General features: G+C 42.7%; 1 long non-coding RNA gene across 1 annotated transcript; it reads right to left on the reverse strand.

The window, feature by feature from the left end:
* Positions 1 to 277: 277 nt before the first annotated feature.
* Positions 278 to 1,127, reverse strand: LOC134482554 (uncharacterized). Its single transcript, XR_010058796.1, has 2 exons — positions 806 to 1,127; positions 278 to 504 (listed from the first exon to the last, which is right to left on the reverse strand). It is a non-coding gene; the product is annotated as an uncharacterized LOC134482554 (long non-coding RNA).
* Positions 1,128 to 22,786: the final 21,659 nt, after the last annotated feature.

Consider the following 22,786-nt stretch of genomic DNA (forward strand, 5'->3'; position numbering starts at 1 on the left):
ATCTGGTCCTTTGTGTTTCATTCGGATCAAACCTTGCACAGCTACACTTCCCTCATTTTGAGACCCTAGAGGAGGAATGTAGAGGGGTAAAAATGATCATGCTATGACTAGACATAAGGCCCAGTCAGAAACAGCTTGGCTATGGCAATATGAGAGTCCCTAAAGAACGCGCACGGCAGAGGGAAGGGGCCAAGGCTTTCCTGCTACTGTGCTGTAGCCTTTTCCCCCCCTTTTTTATATTGCCTCCCGTTTTCCGTGGTTTCTGATTCACGTTTCCTCATTTTGTCTGTTTTATAGTTTTTAATCTCTTTTCTCTGTTGCTCTCTTTGTACCTCTGGCAAGGCCCTCTCTGGCTCATTTCTTCTTGGATGTTACATTGCCCCAGAGACATTTCCTTTGGCGAGTTTTCTCAGTTCTCTGCCTGCTTTAGTTGGCTTTGCATGCTTTCCTGTTGTCTTGTGCTGTTTGAGATCTTGAGTTTTGTCTCAGTTAGGGTGTCCACTACTGTAAAGAGATACCATGATCAAGTCAACTTTTTTTTAAAATTTTTTTACTTACTAAATGCTGCCTCCCTTCCAGATTTTCTTCCCCCATCCTCGCTTCCCTTCGCCTCTGAGAGCCCCTCCCCCCATGCATCAAGTCTGTAAGATCAGCCTGTGTGTGCCCTTTGGTTGGTAGCTCAGTCTCTGGGAGCTCCGAGGGGTCCAGGTTAGTCGACACTGTTGGTCTTCCAGTGGGGTTGCTATCCCCTCCAGGGACCAAGGAAACTCTTATCAAGGACAACATTTAGTTAGGGATGGCTTACTGGTTCTGAGGTTCAGTCCGTTATCATGGACTGGTGGAAAACATGGCAGCAACCAGGCAGGCATGGCGCTGGAGGAGCTAAGAGTTCTGTATCTTCTTCCCAAGGTAAATAGGAGAAGCCAGGCATCCAGGCAGCTAGGAGGAAGCTCTCCAAACCCATCCCCAGAGTGACACCCTTCCTCCAATAAGGCCACACCCACTCCAACGATGCCACACCCACTCCAACCGTGCCTCACCCACTCCAACGGTGCCACACCTCCTAATGGCACCACACCCTAGGCCAAACATATTCAAATCACCATACGTTTAGGGAACCTTTACACCTTTTGCATGCAAAGTATATAAGACATCATTTCAGGGCTTGGAGCTCCTCCTCCCCTCCCCCTCCCCCTCCCCTTCCCCTTCTTCCTCCTCCTCCTCCTCCTCCTCCTCCTCCTCCTCCTCCTCCTCTTCTTCTTCTTCTTCTTCTTCTTCTTCTTCTTCTTCTTCTTCTTCTTCTTCTTCTTCTTCTTCCCATATTGAAGCATTAGAGCCTGAAAGAGTTAATTCCCCAAGCGTCTTAGATCCACACTCCGGGGCATCTTCTTGTAACCATGGTGCACGTTGTCACCTGTATGGTACTTGGCAGTTTGCAGAGCAGATTTACAGGCTATACCTTCAGGTAAGCTGCTGGACGCGCCTGCTCGGTAACCTTCCAAGACTGGACAATCTTACCTCTGTTGCTTTGTAAGCCTAGCGCTAGTGATGCCATGAATTCCTTCTACCACTTCCTCTAGGAGATCCCTCACACAATAGACACTTGGTTTTCACAATGGGCTTGTACATTTCAGTCCTTCTCTGAGATGTTCCCAGCACTGCTTTATCCTAACTTAAGGGAAGTCAACCCTAGAATTTACAGAATCATTAACCATTTTTAGAGCAGAAGGAATCATCACCGTGCTGATAGCCATCTTCTTAGTGTATTTAGGATATATTTATTTGATACGCCAGTTTAGTTGATATGGAAAATGTGCATAGATTTGACTCAGAGTCAAACTGAGAGCATAGAAAAATCACTTAAGATTTAGTTAGTGACTTCTGACTTCATAATGTCATGTGCAGATATGGCTTTGCCATCTAGCAGGTATAAAATGAAGCTTCAGTTAATAGTGGACCACAAATATGGTGGATCATGGGAGTCTAGTAACACTACGGGCATTGTGTGTGTGTGTGTGTGTGTGTGTGTGTGTGTGTGTGTATGTGTGTGTGTAAAACTAACTGTACTCTTTGAAGTTTACTTGGTGATATAATTGCCTAGTGGCATATTTCTCAATGTGTCTCCATAGTTAAGCCATATGTTACTGTGCTATGAATCATAAGTTCTTAATTTACCGAAAGGTAAAGACAAAATATGGAGAGACAGAACAATGCTTCTCCAGGGTTTTGTCCAGACCCTCAAATCTATAATCTGTCCTATGACAACAAACCAGAAGGAACTGTGTGTGGCTGCCACACACCCTCACATCCTCTGTCTCTTCCTCTCTTTCTTATGCACACACATCCTTTTCAAGTAGGAAGAGGGTGGCCCCAGTATTATTCTGACCTTGCTTCACCATCTTTTTCAATCTTGTCCCGATTGCTATTCTAGGCTCTTCGAGAACCATTCCTTGCCCCAGAGGTCACTTTCCCCATGCCCACTGCATCATTCCTGCACCTCAGGGCAGGGCAAAGAACCTTGCCATCTCCTTGAACTGGCCTGGTTCCTTGCTCAGCCCAGCCATGGGCAAATGAACCCTCCATGACTCTCTCCTCTAAAGGAAACAGCCAACCTCAGTCCGTTCTTTTCTCTCTCTTGCTCTTGAAAGCCAATTTCCTGTTTCAATCTTATTCTTATGAATAGAAACACAGAGCTTGCATGGAGAATGAGAAACTACTGTATCATAGGAAGCAATCACACAGAACACAAAAAGCCATTCAAAGTAATTAAACTACTCCCATCCCCTTCCCTATATTTCTTTTCAGCTCCTCACTGATGGGCTGTTTATCTTTGCCACCACAACAGCCGCAGCCGCAGTGGCGGCAGGCAGAGGAAACACAAGCCATTTTCTGCAGGGTCTCATGCGGAGAGGGCAGAATTAAGACAAACACTTTCATTCCTAGCTGCCAGAGCATTTTAGCTTCTAAAAAACAAGGGAAACGAACGCCATTTGTGCGCTCCTCCCCCCACTCCTCCAACCCCCCTCACCGGGTATGGAAATAAATAAATAAAGATCTTGAGGTGGTGTGGGGGGTGCATTTTAAGTTGGTTTTTCACTTGTTGGAGGGAGGGAAGGGATTTGGCTCTGGTACAGAAGTGGGGGTGCAGAGACTCATTATCTTGGTAGGCTCTGGAAGCTTTTGTTCTCTTCAGCTGTGCTATGGAGGTGCAGCTCTGCTCCCAGCTGTGTAGAAGCTTGCAAACATCTGAGAAAAGTCTCTGAGACTGGCACTGCCCCAGGAGGGAACGGTTGGGCAGGGAAGTGGACTCACAGATTCGGAGTGATCAGAGATGAGTTAACAGGGCTTCTTACAATAAAACCCACAGAGATGTCTTTCTGGGGACAGCAGCTGAGTGAGTTGAGAGATTGGGCTGAGCGCTCTTTCACAGTTTTCACCCTTCTGTCTGCCCGCAGAGTCTGGCTGGAGAGTGTTTATGGCGGCTGCTTCAGCAGGTGGCCTCTTGAGGTAGCATCAAAAGGACAGGAGAGTTGGAAAAAAGAGGGAGGACTTGGAGGGGCTGGGTAGCCTCTACTCTGCCACCTACCTCTTGTCACACAAGCACCTGCGAGGCTGGTTCTGCTGCGATTGTGCTGCACACAGCTAGTGTTGGTGAGAATGCTCCAGACAGTTGCCAACAAAAGAGCTTCTAAGCACTCAGTGAGCTATCTACTCAAGAGCTGCATTTCTTCGGTGGGGAATGAGAAGGGTCGGAAAAGAATCTATTTGAAGAACTCGCCACAGATGGGCACCTCGCCACAGATGGGCACCTCGCCACAGATGGGCACCTTGCCACAGATGGGCACATTATTGTAAATATGTAAGGCGGAGGAGGCAGGAAGATCTGGAGTTTGAGATCAACCTGAGCCTCACAGAAAGAACCTGTCAACACGCACGCACGCACGCACGCACGCACGCACGCACGCACGCACGCACGCACGCACGCATACGCACTCTCCTCCCCCAAACAGACGCAAAGAATCTACCCCATTCCCCAGCTGCAATAGCAGCAACAACTTCTTGTAACAACAGGTTTCCTGGGGAGCAGGATGAGCATGTATACTCCTTTCTACTTCTAAACACAAACTCCTTTGAGGTCACTGTAGAGTACTCTTACCCTGACTACCTGACCTGATCTACAAACCTTTCCGTCTGTGGTCTCAACCTTCCTAACACTTCCACCCTTTTAATCCAGCTCATGTTCTGATGACCTCCAACCACACAGTTATTTTCATTCTTACTTCATAACTATAGTTTTGCTTCTGTTATGACTCATAATGTAAATATCTGATATGTAACTCCGGTGAAAGGGTCTTGACCCCCACAGGTTGAAAACTACTGCTTTCTGGGTTTCAAGAAAATTTCCATCTATCAGAGACTCCAGTTTCAGGCTGATTTTTTTTTTTTTTTTTTTTTTTTTTTTTGCCTGAAGGTGGTTTGTAGTTAAAAGGTAAAACTAAGTTGTGTGGACCACCTCAACCTTCAGGTAGCACCAGCAATCTGAACTTTCTCCCAAGTGCTGTCTCATTCCCCACTCCAGCCATGTTTGCCCTGGTAGGGTTCACATCCTAGTTTAAGAAAATGCCCATTTCACATGATTCCTGTGGCTTTGTGTCCCATCCCTGGGCAGTTCCACTAGCCCTGCCTGTAGCTCCCTGCTTGGTTTAGTATGGAGGGCTGGCGCCCTGCCCATTCTCCAGTGATAGGCCCGCACTGTATGCTTGTTTTGCATCTGTCATTATCTTTTGTATGCAAGGAGGCTTAATGTGCAATAAATGTAAATGGGAGATGTATATTCTGTGCTTTATTGACTCTCATTTGAGCCTGTTGTTCTGCCTCACCAGGATTTGTAAGAGGGAACTCCATCTTTTTTCCACCGTTCGCACCATCTCACTTATAAAAGCTGCCTTACTTCATGGTCTGTACTACAGTCGTGTATATATACTCTTCTTGCTTTCACGGGCTGGGCATACTAACATTTCTGAGACGATTTAGTGCAACCATCATCCGGATGAGGAAGCAGAGGACCAAGACATTTGTCACTAGTGTCCTACTTGTGAACATAGAAATAGACATGACATTGAAAACATACTCCAAGTTCAGGTATAATCAAGTGTTACCGCTTAGATAAGAGCGTAAATCCTTAACCCCTATGTAAACACTTTGAAAAGACCCTGTCTTGTAATAATTTCATTCACTTGCAAATGCGTTCAATATGCTAAGTGAAATGATAATTCAATTTATTCTCACAGTAGGAGTCTTTTTAAGGTACAAGGGAGTCAGGACTGTGCCTACCCGAAAGGAAATTGAGTCTGTGGGGGTCACGGTAAGAGCTTGCAGGGGAGTCGCCACTCAAAAGTCACTGGGTTTAATGTACCTCCTTAAATTGTTACCTTATTCCTGGGGTTGCTTCAGTGAATGGAGAGAAATTGTCATTCTGACTTTAGGTGAGGTTTTAGAGTAGCAAATCGATGGAGAATCTGTTTCCTGGCAGAGAGTGAATCCCTTCAAGCAAAGGTGTGCTACAGGAAGGAGTGCAGAGAACACACACAGTAGGGAGAAGGTGTGTCTTTACATGTCTGGCAAGGTCTCAAAGGAAGGCACTTTCAGATTCCATTTCTTTCTTTTTTTTTTTTTATTGACTTATTTATTTATTTTACAGATAGGGTCTTGTCATGTAGTCCTGGCTTACTGCCAACTAGCACTCTTTCTGTCTTAGGTTCCTGAGTGTCAAGGCTACCAGCATGTGCCAGCACCATGCCTGGCTGTGTTTAGACGCTTTTGGACAGATCCTTCTATCTGTTATAAAATGGTTGGGAAGTCTTCTGAGTGGCTGAAAAGAAAAGGTGATGTAGGTATCAGAAACACACCACAGCATTCCGAACTCCACAAATGTTGACTGTTAACATTCTGTCCTTCTTAAGCATCTCCCAAACACGGAATTCAAATGATCTTGCACAGATATTAAAGGAGTTTCTGTCTTGCAGTCAACTTTTTTTTTACTGAATGGAGGTTTTGTGCACAAGTGGAAAACCACACACGACCTTCTTTGACAGAATCAGAACCCAGATTTGCTAAAGTACTGCATAAAATTGCCTCACCTTGCACATCTATCAACACAAATGGGTTTTATGGTTTGACTTGGATCTTGTCATGCAAGATGTCCAAGCACAGGAAAACATGTTTCTTGTAGTTAGGGTTTCATTGCTGTGAAGGGAAAACATGATCAAGGCAATTCTTATAAAGGCAAACGTTTCATTGGGGCTGCCTTACAGTTTTAGAGGTTTAGCCCATTATCTTCATAGCAGGGAGCATAGCTACCAGGAAGAGACTCCGATTTCACATTGGGAGGAGCTTGAACATGGGAGGCCTCAAAGCCTACCTACACAGTGACACAGTTCCTCCAAAAAGGACACACCTCCTAGAATAAAGTCACACCTCCTACTAGTGCGCCTCTCTGTGGCCAAGTATCCAAACACATGAATCTGTGAGGGCCAAGCCTAGTCAAACGACCACAGCTCTGAAGTTGTTGGCTCAGGGTCTGAAACACTTCTGGTCTCAAGGATGTGGTACACACTGACATCAGGAAGAATCCACACATCCATCGTGGGACAACTTGAAGTATATAGCTTATCACTTCTTTGTATTCCTCACAGTGAATACACATTCACTTTAGACCAGTCTCAACCCATCACTGTTAGAAGTTACCCCTCAGTCACTGGCAACTGTTAATCAACTTCCTTCCTTCCTTCCTTCCTTCCTTCCTTCCTTCCTTTCTTTCTTTCTTTCTTTCTTTCTGTCCGTCTCTCTCCATATATATGTATATGTATATTCTATAAATTTGCTTATTCTGAAATTTCAGTTCAGTGAGATCATAAAACATGCAGTCTTTTACCGTCTCTCATTTTTAGCATAATACTTTCAAGGCCAACATTTTTGTTAGCTGACATATATGACAAAAGGACATGTAGTGTCTAACTTACTTTGCTTTTTGTATCTAACTTACTTTGCTTTACTCAGTCCAGTAGTTCCATGCATTTTGTGGTAAATGATAGGATTTGATTCTTTCTTATGGTTAAATGTCCTCTCTCTCTCTCTCTCTCTCTCTCTCTCTCTCTCTCTCTCTCTCTGTGTCTGTGTGTGTGTGTGTGTGTGTGTGTGTGTCTGTGTGTGTGTGTAATGTTTCTGTGATCTCTTCCACCCATTGTTGGAGACCAAGATAGACCCATGACTTAGGTATGGTGAATAATACTGTAATAAATATAAAACAATGGACACAGAACCTGGTATGCTGATCTTATTTCTTTTGGATATAGACCCAGAAGTAGTATATACTTGGACTATATGGTAAAACTATTTTTAGTCTTATTGTATGTCATATTTCATAAACTTGTTACTAACTTATGTGGGTGTTGCTGTTTATTTGTATGTGTATGTGATGTGGGTACTCACGTTCCTCCTGTATCGTGTGTATGAACATGAATGTCAGAGGACACCCTTCACTCTCAGTCCTTGTCTTCTACCTTGTTTGTATAGGAGCTCTTCTTTGTCAGATGTGCACACGAGGGCAGCTGACTTGCGAGTTTCCATGGATTCTGTTGTCTCTGCCTTCCTTCTCATGATAGGATCACTGAGATTTATAGACTCAAGTACGGCCCTGGCTGTTATGTGGGTTCTGGGGACTCAACTTCATGTCCTCATGTTTGCACAGCAGCTCTTTACCTGTAATACCACCTCCTTGGACCTTTCTATGTATTCTGAGGAAGTGGCAAACTGGTTTCCAGAGTGGCTGCAGTATTGTACGTTGATACCGATAACTCACGAACGGCACTGTTTTCACACCCTTGTGCCTGTCAGTCTTTAATGGTGAAGCCTTCTCTTCAGGACGATGTGATCTCTATGCCTCTGGGGTAGCCTCTTCTGATAGAGCAACACTCCATCTTTGCATGGGCTTATTGGAACGTGCACACCGCCTTTCGAAACATGCCTACTAAGACCCTCTCCTCATTTTAAAGTGGGACTATGTATCTTCATTTCAGTTGTTGAATTATGAGTTATTTCTATATCGAAGATGCAAAGATGCATCTGTGAGAACTTGGAAATACCTTTTCTTGTGCTGAACTTGAATTTTCATTTTACTGAGGTGCCAGTAACATTTTTAAATTTTGATATAGCCTAATTTTCTCTGTTGTTTGTGTTCTTCATGATGAATTCGAGGGCTGGCTCATGATTTAGAGAAATGTGTGCCCCCGTCTACACAGAGGAAGGGGACACTGGGATGAAGCTGAGGGCCCAGGAAGGCAGAACACCCGTGATGAGTGAACGCTCGCAGCTCCATCGGGTGGATGACTTCCTACCTGTTGTGTGAGAGGCTGTGTTTTTAAAAGGCTTCTGTGGTTCAACATACTTTAGATTCATACAAGGGTTTTGTTTGCACATATTATTTTTTATTTGAGGAAAGAGGAAGTGTTTAAATGTTATATATTTACCCCTTACTCTGTCAAATCAACTGTGATTTAAATAAGACATCTCTGTCTAGAATGTAAAGTTCCTTCCTTCTGAAAAATCAATTTCATGATGTTCTTTTCCTAAGAATGCCAATCTGCACCTCAGAGCCGTCCTCTCTACCAAGCTCGCGAAGGCTCACGTAACCTTTGCTCTCTGGTGACAGAAAGGATTCAACAGCTTTGTGATCATAGAAGTGGGTCACACCAGGCCAGGTCAAAACGTGCAAACTGGACAGGAGAGTTAAAATTAACAAAAATAACAAACTCAAACACTTCAAGGGTTTGGTTTAATACATTTGAAAACTATTTTGTGCCAATAGTAGTATCAGGTAAATGAAATTACTTCAGATTGTTCAAAATACATACACACAATAAACACACACACACATACATATATATACACACATATATACAAATGCATCATACATATAGTTTTGGTAAGAGTTATCAATGGGAAAATGTTAAAAATTAAAATCAGTAATTTAAACTTTTTAAAAATATATTTTGGTGTTATATCTATATGTATATCTGTATTGTATGTGTGCCTAGTGCATACACAAGGAGAAAGAGAGCATGGAATCTCCTAGAATTGGAGTTACAGATGGTTGTGAGCTGTCATGTAGGTGCTGGGATTCGAGCCCGGGTCCTTTAGAAGAGCAACGAGTGCTCTTAATTGCCGAGCCATTCTCCAGCCCAGAACTCGTTCAACATCAATATCTGTTCCATGGTTATTTGCAAAGCTGTGGGGATCTACATCATTAGAAGCAGAGACTTCTTTCAGAAACTGCTTGCATGCAGGAAGTGTTAATTTGTGCTCATAGGAGAAGCAGAGCTACGAGGCTGTATGAAGTTGAGGAACATGGCATAACAGAGGTAGGACAGTAACAGATCCACGGTCCATGAGTTTGGAGGTCAATGGTACCAATAGTGCAGTTTTAGGATGATCAGAAGGTCTGAGAGGCAGAAAAGTTGATGCTCTGAGTTCCAGTCAAGTTCAGATTCAGAAGAGGACCACATAAAGCCTGGAAACAGCCAGAGGAGAGGAATCTTCACCTATTCCATTTGGATCCGTTCAGATCGTCCGCTGGTGCAGGGCACTGACACTGGCGAAGACAATCTGAGTTTCCCAGTCTAATAATTCAAGTATTTACTTCATCTAGGCACAACCATCAGAGACATGCCTGGAATAATGTTTAACCAAGTATCTGGGTACCATACGGCCCAGTCAAGGTGCCACATAAAAGTCACCATGCCGTGAGTATGAGGAGAAACTTAGCTTCATTTTTTTTTTCACTAAAATCTTTAGAAAATAATTTCTTAAAAATCATATGGAGCAAACAACAGGCCATCATAGACTTCGATCTCAGATATAGAAGCATCGTAAAGAAAGAAATGTCTCAAGGTAACAGGATGAATTTTAATCTGATCTTGCCCTTGCATCTATTCCAACCTCTGGGACCACTCCTTATCATAGATTCACAAACTTGGGTCAGGTTTAAACCATGCCCAGGATCCAGGGCAGTCTATCAGTCTGCAAATCCTTTCAGTGGGCAATCAGGGTCTCCTTCTGTACACATTTGGGAGTCAAAAGTTCTCCATGCAGCGATCGATAGTGGTCCTGAATTTAATTATGACCAACTCTCACATTAATAAAGGGAAATGAAGCTTCAGCAGGCCAAGAACAGAGCCTTCAATCTGTTCCCAGGCTTAGAAATCTCGGCACCTTCTGAGGAGAAGCACTCTTCACCTCACCATGGTTGCCATTTAGGGAATGTCAACGACTGCTCAGTGCGTCCCAGGGAAGGTTTTGGCTCTGGGATGTGAAATAAGAGTTGGCATTCTCTCTGCAAGCCCATGCACAGTGTGACTGCGCTTCCTGCCCTTGTATCTGTATATTTTCCAATGTTGTAAGCTTCTCTGGCAGCTCAACTGTTTCATTCTCCGTAAAGTATTAAAGGGTTTCATAAACAGAGAACCAGGAAAAGTAATTGGTAGGAGAAATGTGTAGCTAAACAACTAGTTACAGTTCAGAGGAGGGGGCCAGAGAGGCAGTGTACAGTAAGGTGTGGTGACACTGGATCAGATAACTCTTATTTCTTATTCCCCTCAGTGAATTTATAGGATGTGTGTAGGTGCCTATGGAAACAAAGCAGCTCACTGTCATGGTCACCCAGTCGATTCACACTGGCTTCTTTCCAGGCTTGTTCTCTGAGGAGCATATAAATTATCCAAGATATGGTTTGGGGCAGGGCAAACTTTATAGAGAGTGGTGTCTTTGTCCTTTCCAAACATAATATATATCCAGTTCCTAAGTTTATGCTGTGGTTTGAATACATCTGAAATCCTTTCTAGATGTGTGTGTGTGTGTGTGTGTGTGTGTGTGTGTGTGTGGTGTGTGTGTAAGTGCTAAGATTGTAACCCACTTCTTGGGAATATTAGCTTAGTGCTCTGTCCCTGAGCTCCTTCCTCCCTGATTTAACAACAAAATACATTTTTTCAGGAGAAAATGGACCCACTAATAACCAGTGCAGTTACTGGCCAATTTTAACCAGACAAACCTGGACTATGAGGATGAGGTTAAAACACTTCTTGCCTGGTTTAAAGACCAGGAGGTAGTAATTTGAGACCAACCCCAGTCCTGCCTGCTTTGAACTCCCTTGCTGTATGGAGTTGTTATTTTTATTGCTTCTAGCTTTTCAATTTGATAATATAACTATATGAATATACTCTATAGCACAATGGATTTTTCATATATTTTATAAACGAATGAATGAATACATACCCAATTTAGTTTGAACCATAATAGATTACATATTGAGTAAGGGGACAAATTAAGACTTTTAAAGAGAACTTTCTAAAACCTTGGAAACTGAATTGAATTTCAAAAATGCCATTGTTTAAACAAAAGTTTTCTTAATAATTTACCACTTGTGTTTGTGTTATGTGAAGGATCACAACATAATATATGACCCCTTCTTCTGAACTCTGAGCTGTAGCTAGTTGTTTAGCTACACGTTTCTCCTACTAATTACTTTTCCTGGTTCTCTGTTTATGAAACCCTTTAGTACTTTAAGGGGAATGTAACCTTAAAACTTTGAATGCTTTTGTCCTAAATCAATGTACCAAATATCTCTGGTCGCATGTCCTAAAGTTTGTCTTGTGAAACGTGCCATGTATGCAATAGATGTAGTAAAGTCAATCCACCCTTTCATTTTCATTCATTACATGAATTTTATAATCATATTTGAAAGTTCAGTGGTGGATTTTTTACTGAATAGGGCTCTAGTTGAAACCAGGAATAAATGATGCCATTAATGTATATCTAAGTCATTGGAAAGAATGACGTGACACAGATCTCCATGTATTCTTATCACGTGGGTCTGCATTTTGCTTTGGGGTGTCAGAAAGCACCCCAAGGAGGTGAAAGACAGAGGTGCTAGGCTGTGTTCCTTTCTCGCTGATGGGGCACCAGGCTTGTGGGACTCTGACATGCCCTTCAGAGGAGGACAACACAGCCTAGGATGGTGGGCAGGGGAGGTGTCCCAGACTGTTTCTCCAAATGAGAAATGGCGTGGACTGGGATGGAGGCTGTGATTCTCAAACTCCCGGGCACCCAGATGCTGCTGGGAACCACAAAGAGTTGAGAACAAGGGCCCTCGGGCACGAGATGAGCAGGGTGCAGAGGAGAATTTGGCTTAGCTGAGGGTGAGTGGCAGGAGTGTGCAGGGCCTTCTGCACCTACAGCTCTGCGTTATGAAGGCCTCTCCCTCCGGTGGTCCTTGACTAGACAGTTCTTGCTTGTCCAAACTGTTTATTCATGGCAGAAAAAGATTTACTCAGGGTGAACCAGAGATTAAATACCTTTTTAGGAAGGAATGCCTGGAAAGGAAAACTTACTGGCTAAACCCTCAAGGGCCATCTAGACACATCCTTAGCAAGGAGAACTCTGGGTTTCTGTGCTACAGAGACCAGTTGTCATGGTGCTCTTGGTGGGGTGTTGTAGTCACATGTTCCAGGACAGGAACCTGGTAGGGAGTAGGTTGAAATACCTACTTTTCTCAGTGATGAGAACTGCTAGGGTCCCTTAATCCATTCGACCTTACCAGCTTTTCTGTCTGGTGACATGGCTCAGTCCCTGACTGTGAACTCAATCTGGAGGCCACTCTGTACTCTCCCTTTAGACATCCTACCATACGCCCTCTTTCTTTCTTTCTTTTTTTTTTTTAAATTAACTTGAGTATTTCTTATATACATTTCGAGTGTTATTCCCTTTCCCGGTTTCCGGGCAAACATCCCCCTAACCCCTCCCCCTCCCCTTCTTGATGGGTGTTCCCCTCCTCATCCTCCCCCCATTGCCGCCCTCCCCCCCAACAATCACGTTCACTGGGGGTCCAGTCTTGGCAGGGCCAAGGGCTTCCCCTTCCACTGGTGCTCTTACTAGGCTATTCATTGCTTCCTATGAGGTCGGAGCCCAGGGTCAGTCCATGTATAGTCTTTGGGTAGTGGCTTAGTCCCTGGAAGCTCTGGTTGGTTGGCATTGTTGTTCATATGGGGTCTCGAGCCCCTTCAAGCTCTTCCAGTCCTTTCTCTGATTCCTTCAACGGGGGTCCCGTCCTCAGTTCAGTGGTTTGCTGCTGGCATTCGCCTATGTATTTGCTGTATTCTGGCTGTGTCTCTCAGGAGCGATCTACATCCAGCTCCTGTCGGCCTGCACTTCTTTGCTTCATCCATCTTGTCTAATCGGGTGGTTGTATATGTGTGGGCCATATGTGGGGCAGGCTCTGAATGGGTGTTCCTTCTGTGTCTGTTTTAATCTTTGCCTCTTTATTCCCTGCCAAGGGTATTCTTGTTCCCCTTCTAAAGAAGGAGTGAAGCATTCACATTTTGATCATCTGTCTTGAGTTTCATGTGTTCTGTGCATCTAGGCATATGCCCTCTTTCTTTTGCTGATGTTTACACTTTTATTTTTATTTGTGTCTCCAGCGAGTAAATAGCAAAGATGGTATTGCTCGGTGTCTTCGAAACCATTTACAACAACGTTCTTGGCTGAAAGAATAGTATAATAACGCCACCGTTTATTCCTGGTTTGGATTAGAGACTTCTTAAATTTCGATAAAAATCTCCCACGGAATTTTAAAACGTGATCATAAAATTTGTGTGGTGTATGAAAAGCAAATAAATAAATAAATAAATAAATAAATAAATAAATAATAAAAGATAACACCCCTGAAGATTGGAGCAATTTGTATGTAGATACCTGGGCACTGTGCCTTCCGGATACCCAGAGCTGGAGAGTAAGACAGTATGGCCCTAGAGTAGAGACGGATAAGTTGAAACATAGGACAGAGCAATTGGACAAGCAAAAGACCCATTGCTGTATCGTAACTTGATCTAAAGACCCTCTGCAGACCACAAAGGAAGGAATGGGGCTACCCAGCAAACAGCCATGCACATGGGCAAAACCAAAGTTATGTCTCCACTCTAATCATGCACCGCACTGCATTCTTATTCAATGAACAGAATAGGGAAGTTGAGAAAGTTAAAACACATTTGAGAGGAAGAGTATGGTGGGATGTCCTCACGGTGTTGGGTTATTAAGGAGTTCCTTTGCAAGATTGATGAGCAAGCACAAGACTAAAGGAAAATGGATAAAGTCAGCTTAATTAAAAAAACTAAAACTCCATTTTTGAACACATGATATAAAGAAATAATAATCCTCAGATAGATTGGGAACAAATGTAATAGATAAAGATTTAATGGCCTGAATGTTTTAAAGACCTTCTATGAGTAGCCAAGAAAAAGTCAGCCAAATTTAAAGATGCACAAAAGACATGCATGTAAATTAAAAAAATCTATATCCATAAACATAAAAAAGATGTGCAACCTTGTTATAGTCTGTGGAATGCTAATCGATATCACAGTGAAACTATTTCATATCTTCCATGCTGGCCAAAGAGGTAAGGGATGCTGTACCAAGTATTTTGGAGAATGTGAAGAAACAGAATAGGGTCTCAGCCATCTGTGATAGAACATTATCCAGTTCGAAACAGTGTGATACACTGGAGAACAAACTCTGCATATTGTCATGTTTATCTGCAAGCTAAAATTGCTGACCTCACCGAAACAGAGAATAGAATAGTGTTTACCAGAGGCTGAGAATGATACAGAGGAGAAAGTGATGCAGGGAAGATGGCTAATGACACAGGGGTACAGACATAATGTGTAGCAATTTCCTTCAAGATAAAGCATCCCACTTTGGAGGAGAGTCACAGGACATCGAGAGACGAGGGAATGACTTTGTGTTGCAGAAAGAGAGTCTTTAAGACATGGAGTGTTAAACAGGAAGTGAAATGGCAGGGTGTCCTAAAGGGAGGTAAAATATTCCATCTTGAAAACACACACACACACACACACACACACACACACACACACCCCACTAACTACCACCACCACCACCACCTCTCAAGACAGTTAAGCTTCCCCTTCAAAAGGCAAATCAGTCAAAGTACCTGGAAGAAGAATGAAGCTGAGCTGCTCGGAAGAGGTTCTGAACAACTGAGCTACCTGCAAAGGGCACTCTCCAACCAGTTGAGTTGCCTGCAAGCTGTATAGCGTGCTTGAGGCTTTCAGCTTTTGTGAGCTGTCACCCATGCTGCGGTGGGCTTTGTTAATGCAGCTGTGCTTGAATCATTCCTGCCTCTATAACCTTTCTGCCACATTCCTTTAAGAAACCACTCCCCCCCCCCTCTGTTACCCCTGTTGTGGTACAAATTCAGCTTTAGGAAAAAATAAAATTGTTGCCCTGATCAGACTCTTGTCTTGGCATCCTTCTTTGTGTCTCTTGTCTCCCATTATCTTCCAGGTACCCTCTGCACCCTCGTTGACAATTCATTCTCTGCCTTGCCAATAAAAGCCAATGAACCAATACAGGGCTTTAGAGAGAGAATAGGAGGGACTTCTGATTCCAGGAGGGGTGGAGATAAAATGAGGAGGGGAAGGAACACACCATGAGGGAGGTGGAGAAAACATCAGGAGAAGAGAGCTGAATTAAGGAAGGTAGAAAATATTCAGGTAGGATGGGAATATTGTCTGGAGGGAGCCTGACTAGCTTGGAGGTTTGAATGAAGTAATAATTGCTCAGTATTTGGCTTAAGGCAATTTTCATAAATCATAGTCTCTCTGTGTGGTTATTGTGGAATTAGCCGGTTAAGAAATACAGCTGCCAGATTATATCAGTGCTTCCATTTATATTAAAAATGATTCATTTTCCAAAGGGTACCCAGCATGGGGTGCTTTATATAAAAGTTAGACCTCGTTCTTCCTCCCAGCCCCATGCTACCAGAAATAAGACTCAGACTCAAAATATATTTACAAACACCTTGGCCATGAAGGTAGGCTCTTCTCTGACTAGATCAGAATTTGAAACAACCCATTTATTGAAATCTACATTTTGCCACAAGACTGGGTTACCCATGCCCTGACACCATCTTTCTGGGCGAATCTTCTTCTTTTTTTTTTTTTTTTTTTTTATTAACTTGAGTATTTCTTATATACATTTCAAGTGTTATTCCCTTTCCCGGTATCCGGGCAAACATCCCCCTCCCCCCTCCCCTTCCTTATGGGTGTTCCCCTCCCAACCCTCCCCCCATTGCCGCCCTCCCCCCACCAGTCTAGTTCACTGGGGGTTCAGTCTTAGCAGGACCCAGGGCTTCCCCTTCCACTGGTGCTCTTACTAGGATATGCATTGCTACCTATGAGGTCAGAGTCCAGGGTCAGTCCATGTATAGTCTTTGGGTAGGGGCTTAGTCCCTGGAAGCTCTGGTTGCTTGGCATTGTTGTACATATGGGGTCTCGAGCCCCTTCAAGCTCTTCCAGTTCTTTCTCTGATTCCTTCAACGGGGGTCCTATTCTCAGTTCAGTGGTTTGCTGCTGGCATTCGCCTCTGTATTTGCTGTATTCTGGCTGTCTCTCTTAGGAGCGATCTACATCCGGCTCCTGTCGGTCTGCACTTCTTTGCTTCATCCATCTTGTCTAATTGGGTGGCTATATATGTATGGGCCACATGTGGGGCAGGCTCTGAATGGGTGTTCCTTCAGTCTCTGTTTTAATCTTTGCCTCTCTCTTCCCTGTCAAGGGTATTCTTGTTCCCCTTTTAAAGAAGGAGTGAAGCATTCACATTTTGATCATCCGTCTTGAGTTTCATTTGCTCTAGGGATCTAGGGTAATTCAAGCATTTGGGCTAATAGCCACTTATCAATGAGTGCATACCATGTATGTCTTTCTGTGATTGGGTTAGCTCACTCAGGATGATGTTTTCCAGTTCCAACCATTTGCCTACGAATTTCATAAAGTCGTTGTTTTTGATAGCTGAGTAATATTCCATTGTGTAGATGTACCACATTTTCTGTATCCATTCCTCTGTTGAAGGGCATCTGGGTTCTTTCCATTTTCTGGCTATTATAAATAAGGCTGCAATGAACATAGTGGAGTACGTGTCTTTTTATATGTTGGGGCATCTTTTGGGTATATGCCCAAGAGAGGTATAGCTGGATCCTCAGGCAGTTCAATGTCCAATTTTCTGAGGAACCTCAAGACTGATTTCCAGAATGGTTGTACCAGTTTGCAATCCCACCAACAATGGAGGAGTGTTCCTCTTCCTCCACATCCTCGCCAGCATCTGTTGTCCCCTGAGTTTTTGATCTTAGCCATTCTCACTGGTGTGAGGTGAAATCTCAGGGTTGTTTTGATTTGCATTTCCCTTATGACTAAAGATGTTGAACATTTCTTTAGGTGTTTCTCAGCCATTCGGCATTCCTCAGCTGTGAATTCTTTGTTCAGCTCTGAACCCCATTTTTTAATAGGGTTATTTGTTTCCCTGCGGTCTAACTTCTTGAGTTCTTTGTATATTTTGGATATAAGGCCTCTATCTGTTGTAGGATTGGTAAAGATCTTTTCCCAATCTGTTGGTTGCCGTTTTGTCCTAACCACCGTGTCCTTTGCCTTACAGAAGCTTTGTAGTTTTATGAGATCCCATTTGTCGATTCTTGATCTTAGAGCGTAAGCCATTGGTGTTTTGTTTAGGAAATTTTTTCCAGTGCCCATGTGTTCCAGATGCTTCCCTAGTTTTTCTTCTATAGTTTGAGTGTGTCTGGTTTGATGTGGAGGTCCTTGATCCACTTGGACTTAAGCTTTGTACAGGGTGATAAGCATGGATCGATCTGCATTCTTCTACATGTTGACCTCCAGTTGAACCAGCACCATTTGCTGAAAATGCTATCTTTTTTCCATTGGATGGTTTTGGCTCCTTTGTCAAAAATCAAGTGACCATAGGTGTGTGGGTTCATTTCTGGGTCTTCAATTCTATTCCATTGGTCTATCTGTCTGTCTCTGTACCAATACCATGCAGTTTTTATCACTATTGCTCTGTAATACTGCTTGAGTTCAGGGATAGTGATTCCCCCTGAAGTCCTTTTATTGTTGAGGATAGCTTTAGCTATCCTGGGTTTTTTGTTATTCCAGATGAATTTGCAAATTGTTCTGTCTAACTCTTTGAAGAATTGGATTGGTATTTTGATGGGGATTGCATTGAATCTGTAGATTGCTTTTGGTAAAATGGCCATTTTTACTATATTAATCCTGCCAATCCATGAGCATGGGAGATCTTTCCATCTTCTGAGGTCTTCTTCAATTTCCTTCTTCAGTGTCTTGAAGTTCTTATTGTACAGATCTTTTACTTGCTTGGTTAAAGTCACACCGAGGTACTTTATATTATTTGGGTCTATTATGAAGGGTGTCGTTTCCCTAATTTCTTTCTCGGCTTGTTTCTCTTTTGTGTAGAGGAAGGCTACTGATTTATTTGAGTTAATTTTATACCCAGCCACTTTGCTGAAGTTGTTTATCAGCTTTAGTAGTTCTCTGGTGGAACTTTTGGGATCACTTAAATACACTATCATATCATCTGCAAACAGTGATATTTTGACTTCTTCTTTTCCGATCTGTATCCCCTTGACCTCCTTTTGTTGTCTGATTGCTCTGGCTAGAACTTCAAGAACTATATTGAATAAGTAGGGAGAGAGTGGGCATCCTTGTCTAGTCCCTGATTTTAGTGGGATTGCTTCGAGTTTCTCTCCATTTAGTTTAATGTTAGCAACTTGTTTGCTGTATATGGCTTTTACTATGTTCAGGTATGGGCCTTGAATTCCTATTCTCTCCAGGACTTTTATCATGAAGGGGTGTTGAATTTTGTCAAATGCTTTCTCAGCGTCTAATGAAATGATCATGTGGTTTTGTTCTTTCAGTTTGTTTATATAATGGATCACGTTGATGGTTTTCCGTATATTAAACCATCCCTGCATGCCTGGGATGAAGCCTACTTGGTCATGGTGGATGATTGTTTTGATGTGCTCTTGGATTCGGTTTGCCAGAATTTTGTTGAGTATTTTTGCATCGATATTCATAAGGGAAATTGGTCTGAAGTTCTCTTTCTTTGTTGTGTCTTTGTGTGGTTTAGGTATAAGAGTAATTGTGGCTTCGTAGAAGGTATTCGGTAGTGATCCATCTGTTTCAATTTTGTGGAATAGTTTGGATAATATTGGTATGAGGTCTTCTATGAAGGTTTGGTAGAATTCTGCACTAAACCCGTCTGGACCTGGGCTCTTTTTGGTTGGGAGACCTTTAATGACTGCTTCTATTTCCTTAGGAGTTATGGGGTTGTTTAACTGGTTTATCTGTTCCTGATTTAACTTCGGTACCTGGTATCTGTCTAGGAAATTATCCATTTCCTGAAGATTTTCAAGTTTTGTTGAATATAGGTTTTTATAGTAAGATCTGATGATTTTTTGAATTTCCTCTGAATCTGTAGTTATGTCTCCCTTTTCATTTCTGATTTTGTTTATTTGGACGCACTCTCTGTGTCCTCTCGTTAGTCTGGCTAAGGGTTTATCTATCTTGTTGATTTTCTCAAAGAACCAACTTTTGGTTCTGGGCAAATCTTCTACACTTAGCACTATCTCAGAATCCTTTTGGATGTCCCACCTTCCATTTCCTGCCTGAGTGATAGGCCATCAGATTTATTATTGACAGGCACTGCATCCATACAGACATAAGCTGTTTTCTCTACACCCACAGAGCTGGAAGCTCAGTTCTTTCCAGGGACCTTGAAACACAGGGGCTTGATTTTACATTTCTACAACAGTAACAAAAAGAACAACAAAAAGAAAGTAAAAACTTAAATTGAGTGCCGATATGTGTGTGTGTGTGGTATGTGTGTGGGGTGTGTGTGTGTGTGTGTGTGTGTGTGTGTGTGTGTGTGGTGTGTGTGTGGTGTGTGTGTGTGTGTGTGTGTGTGTGTGTGTGTGTGTGTAAATGCACAGAACCTGTGGAGGCCAGAGGACAATTTTGGGTGTTAGTTTTCACCTTTCACCTTGTTTGAGACACACTCTATTTGGGGTTCACTGCTGTGTATGCACAGCTGGCCTGCAGGTTTCTAAGGATTCTTCTGTCCTTGCCTTCTATGTCTCTATGGGAGCAATAGGATTATAGACAGGCATTACTACACCAGGCCTTTTGTGGATTCTAGGATTTGAACTCAAGTCCTCACTTTTGCTTGCAGTGGATGTAAGAGATATATTAGAGCAATCAAAAAGGTGTTCATGTGATAACCTAATTCTATTGTACCTACTGTCATGGAAAACTGTAAGACTCTGTGTGAGACAAAGGAGTTGAAATAGACATAGCAAGCACTATGACCCAATCACTAGCAAGTGCACATGGAGGTTTGAAACACCATTTCCCATGACAGTAACTAGTGATCCATGGAGCGAGGGCAAACTCTGAGCACGAGTGAGAAAAGGCAGAGGGTTAACTTGGAAAATCTTGTCGAGAAGATAGCAAGGAAGCTCCCCAAATCCACTGAGGTTTTGCCAGAACATTTCAGGAGGTAGCTTAGGTTTGATCAGATGAACTTTAATAAGTGAAGTGTAATAAATTCAAATGAAGAGATGATTGCAATCCATGAACTCAGGAGTTGATAATCCTTCTACAGCAACAAGCATATCTGGTTATCACAGAAGGACAAGAGGGGACCCACTCATCAGTTTTAAAGCTGAAACATTAAAGGAAGGGGGCATACATTTATCCAGCTGTTATCATGAAATATGTCATTGGAAAATTGAACATTAGACAGATGGAAATTAACCTTTGTAGAAGAATTTCTGTGAATAAATGAAGGAATGACTTAATTAGAATATCGCCATTTAATCTCCCCTGTTGATCTTTGCATCGAACACTAGTGAGTGTTGACATTATAAAAAGAGAAGTAAGGGGATGTGCATAGCCTTAATTGAAGGGTACACCACTGTTCATGAATGGCCTAGCTAAAGCAATCAGATCTGAAGAAAAAAAACGCCCTCTATAATCACTCAGTAATACAGGAAAAAATATGGATAAAGGCATCATGGAGAAATGATCAGAGGAGTACAGAGTGCAAGTGATCGTGTTTCTTAATAGATAAATTGCACAAAAGAGTAAGAGAAGGCATTTATAAATTCAATATATCAACTATGTGGCAAGTGTGAGATTCATTTGGGTTTTGTGGCAAACAAGTTAAACAAAGACACTACTTTTGCTTGACTCAGTATTCCAAAAAAAATCTTATCCCTCCCCAAGTGTCAGTTTTCTCATGTATATAAAATAGAGTTTCGCCAACATGACTTCTTCCTATGGCTTCAGTTAGGATTAAATGAAATTACGTTTGGAAGGCCTTTGACTCAACACCAAGGGGACTGTAAGGACAAAATATGTTTCTGTTGCTACCATTTTTATTATTGTGGTTGTCACCGAAAGCTTGGTAAAAGTCTAGAATCTGACTACCATATGCAAACTTGGGGTGGAGGGTAGAGGAGAGCCAACTTGGACTGTCAATCAGATTGGCAATGGGTGTGGCAGATGAAAGGGGGAAATAGGCATTGCATGTAAAGAACGCTTTGTCTAGAGTGTTCAAATTATTCCCAGCCTGCTATCAAGTATTCAGGGCTGCTGCCATGACTTTGCGTAAGCCAGACATTTGTTCAAGGCTACTCACTGGTCAAGACTGATAAAACAGAACTCAAATCCAGGTTTCAAGGCTGTTGAGGTCAGCGCTTGCTTCCCTCCTCAATCCTCCATCCTCACAGGCAGATTTTCTTAACGTCAAATGACCAAAGCAGAGGTTGGTGCATGAAGGACCAAGTGCTGTTCTCTCTTCAGTGTTGCCAGACACGGTCTTGGAACAGGAAAAGCACACCGGAGGTTGTGTAAAGAGAGGAATCGGCCAGCTTCTCTTCTAAGACCCTGGCTTTATTTATTTAATGTTTCCTGAAGAGTAAGACCGGACAAAAGTCTGCAGATGAATCTCTACATCTAACAGGAAGGATGGGTGCATCAATAACGTGACAGCAAGGGAAGAGTACGCATGCTTCAATCCTCAAAATGGCTATGTGGAGCTGGTAATGGGACCACTGTAGTAAATTTCAGTTGAGGAAACTCTGAGTAATCAAAGAGAAGGACTCACTAAGAGCAAATATGCAGAAAAAAGCTGAGGAGGGTGTCAAAGTCAGAGAGCTGTAAATATCACAACAGTGCTGAGATTCAACTGAGCCTTAAAGGGGGCAGATTCTAGCCTTTACACAAAGAAGAAAAAAATCTTTCTTTCTAGTTAAAGGGAACTACGTGACTCTCCATTTTCCCCTCTGTCCTTTGCAAGCATGACTGTGAATCCTGAAACTGGCCAATTCCTAAGAGGGCTGGAGGTCCAGCTGAATGAAAGAACACTCACTTGATATGTGTACAGCTCTGGGCTCAGTCTCCAGCACCACAGAAACAAACCAGGAAAGACAAAGTATTCCATGTGAGCCAGTGCTTACAATAAGATCTCAGTTCTTCCGGCTTCCAGTTCTTTGTGTACCTCTTATTCCTTTAAGACCCTCCCCACTGCTCGCCGCTGCTCATGGCCTCTCTGACAGACTCCTCTGTGTTTGCCATTCTTCCTTTTCAGTTCCTCACCGATCATTATGCAGCAGGAGAAGGCGATCAATCTCACTGAAGACACTACCAGTATTCAAACAAATTTCTCTCTTGTTCTTGTAATTTGCTGTTATTATCGTTATGGAAATCATACCATCTAATGGCAGAAGAAAAATTTCATTTCTGGTGGTTTTAATAAAACAGATTGCACTTAAGGATCCCAGTTTTTATTTGAAACT

The sequence above is a fragment of the Rattus norvegicus genome, chromosome 16 (genome assembly GCF_036323735.1).
Source record: "Rattus norvegicus strain BN/NHsdMcwi chromosome 16, GRCr8, whole genome shotgun sequence".
Classification (NCBI taxonomy): domain Eukaryota; kingdom Metazoa; phylum Chordata; class Mammalia; order Rodentia; family Muridae; genus Rattus; species Rattus norvegicus.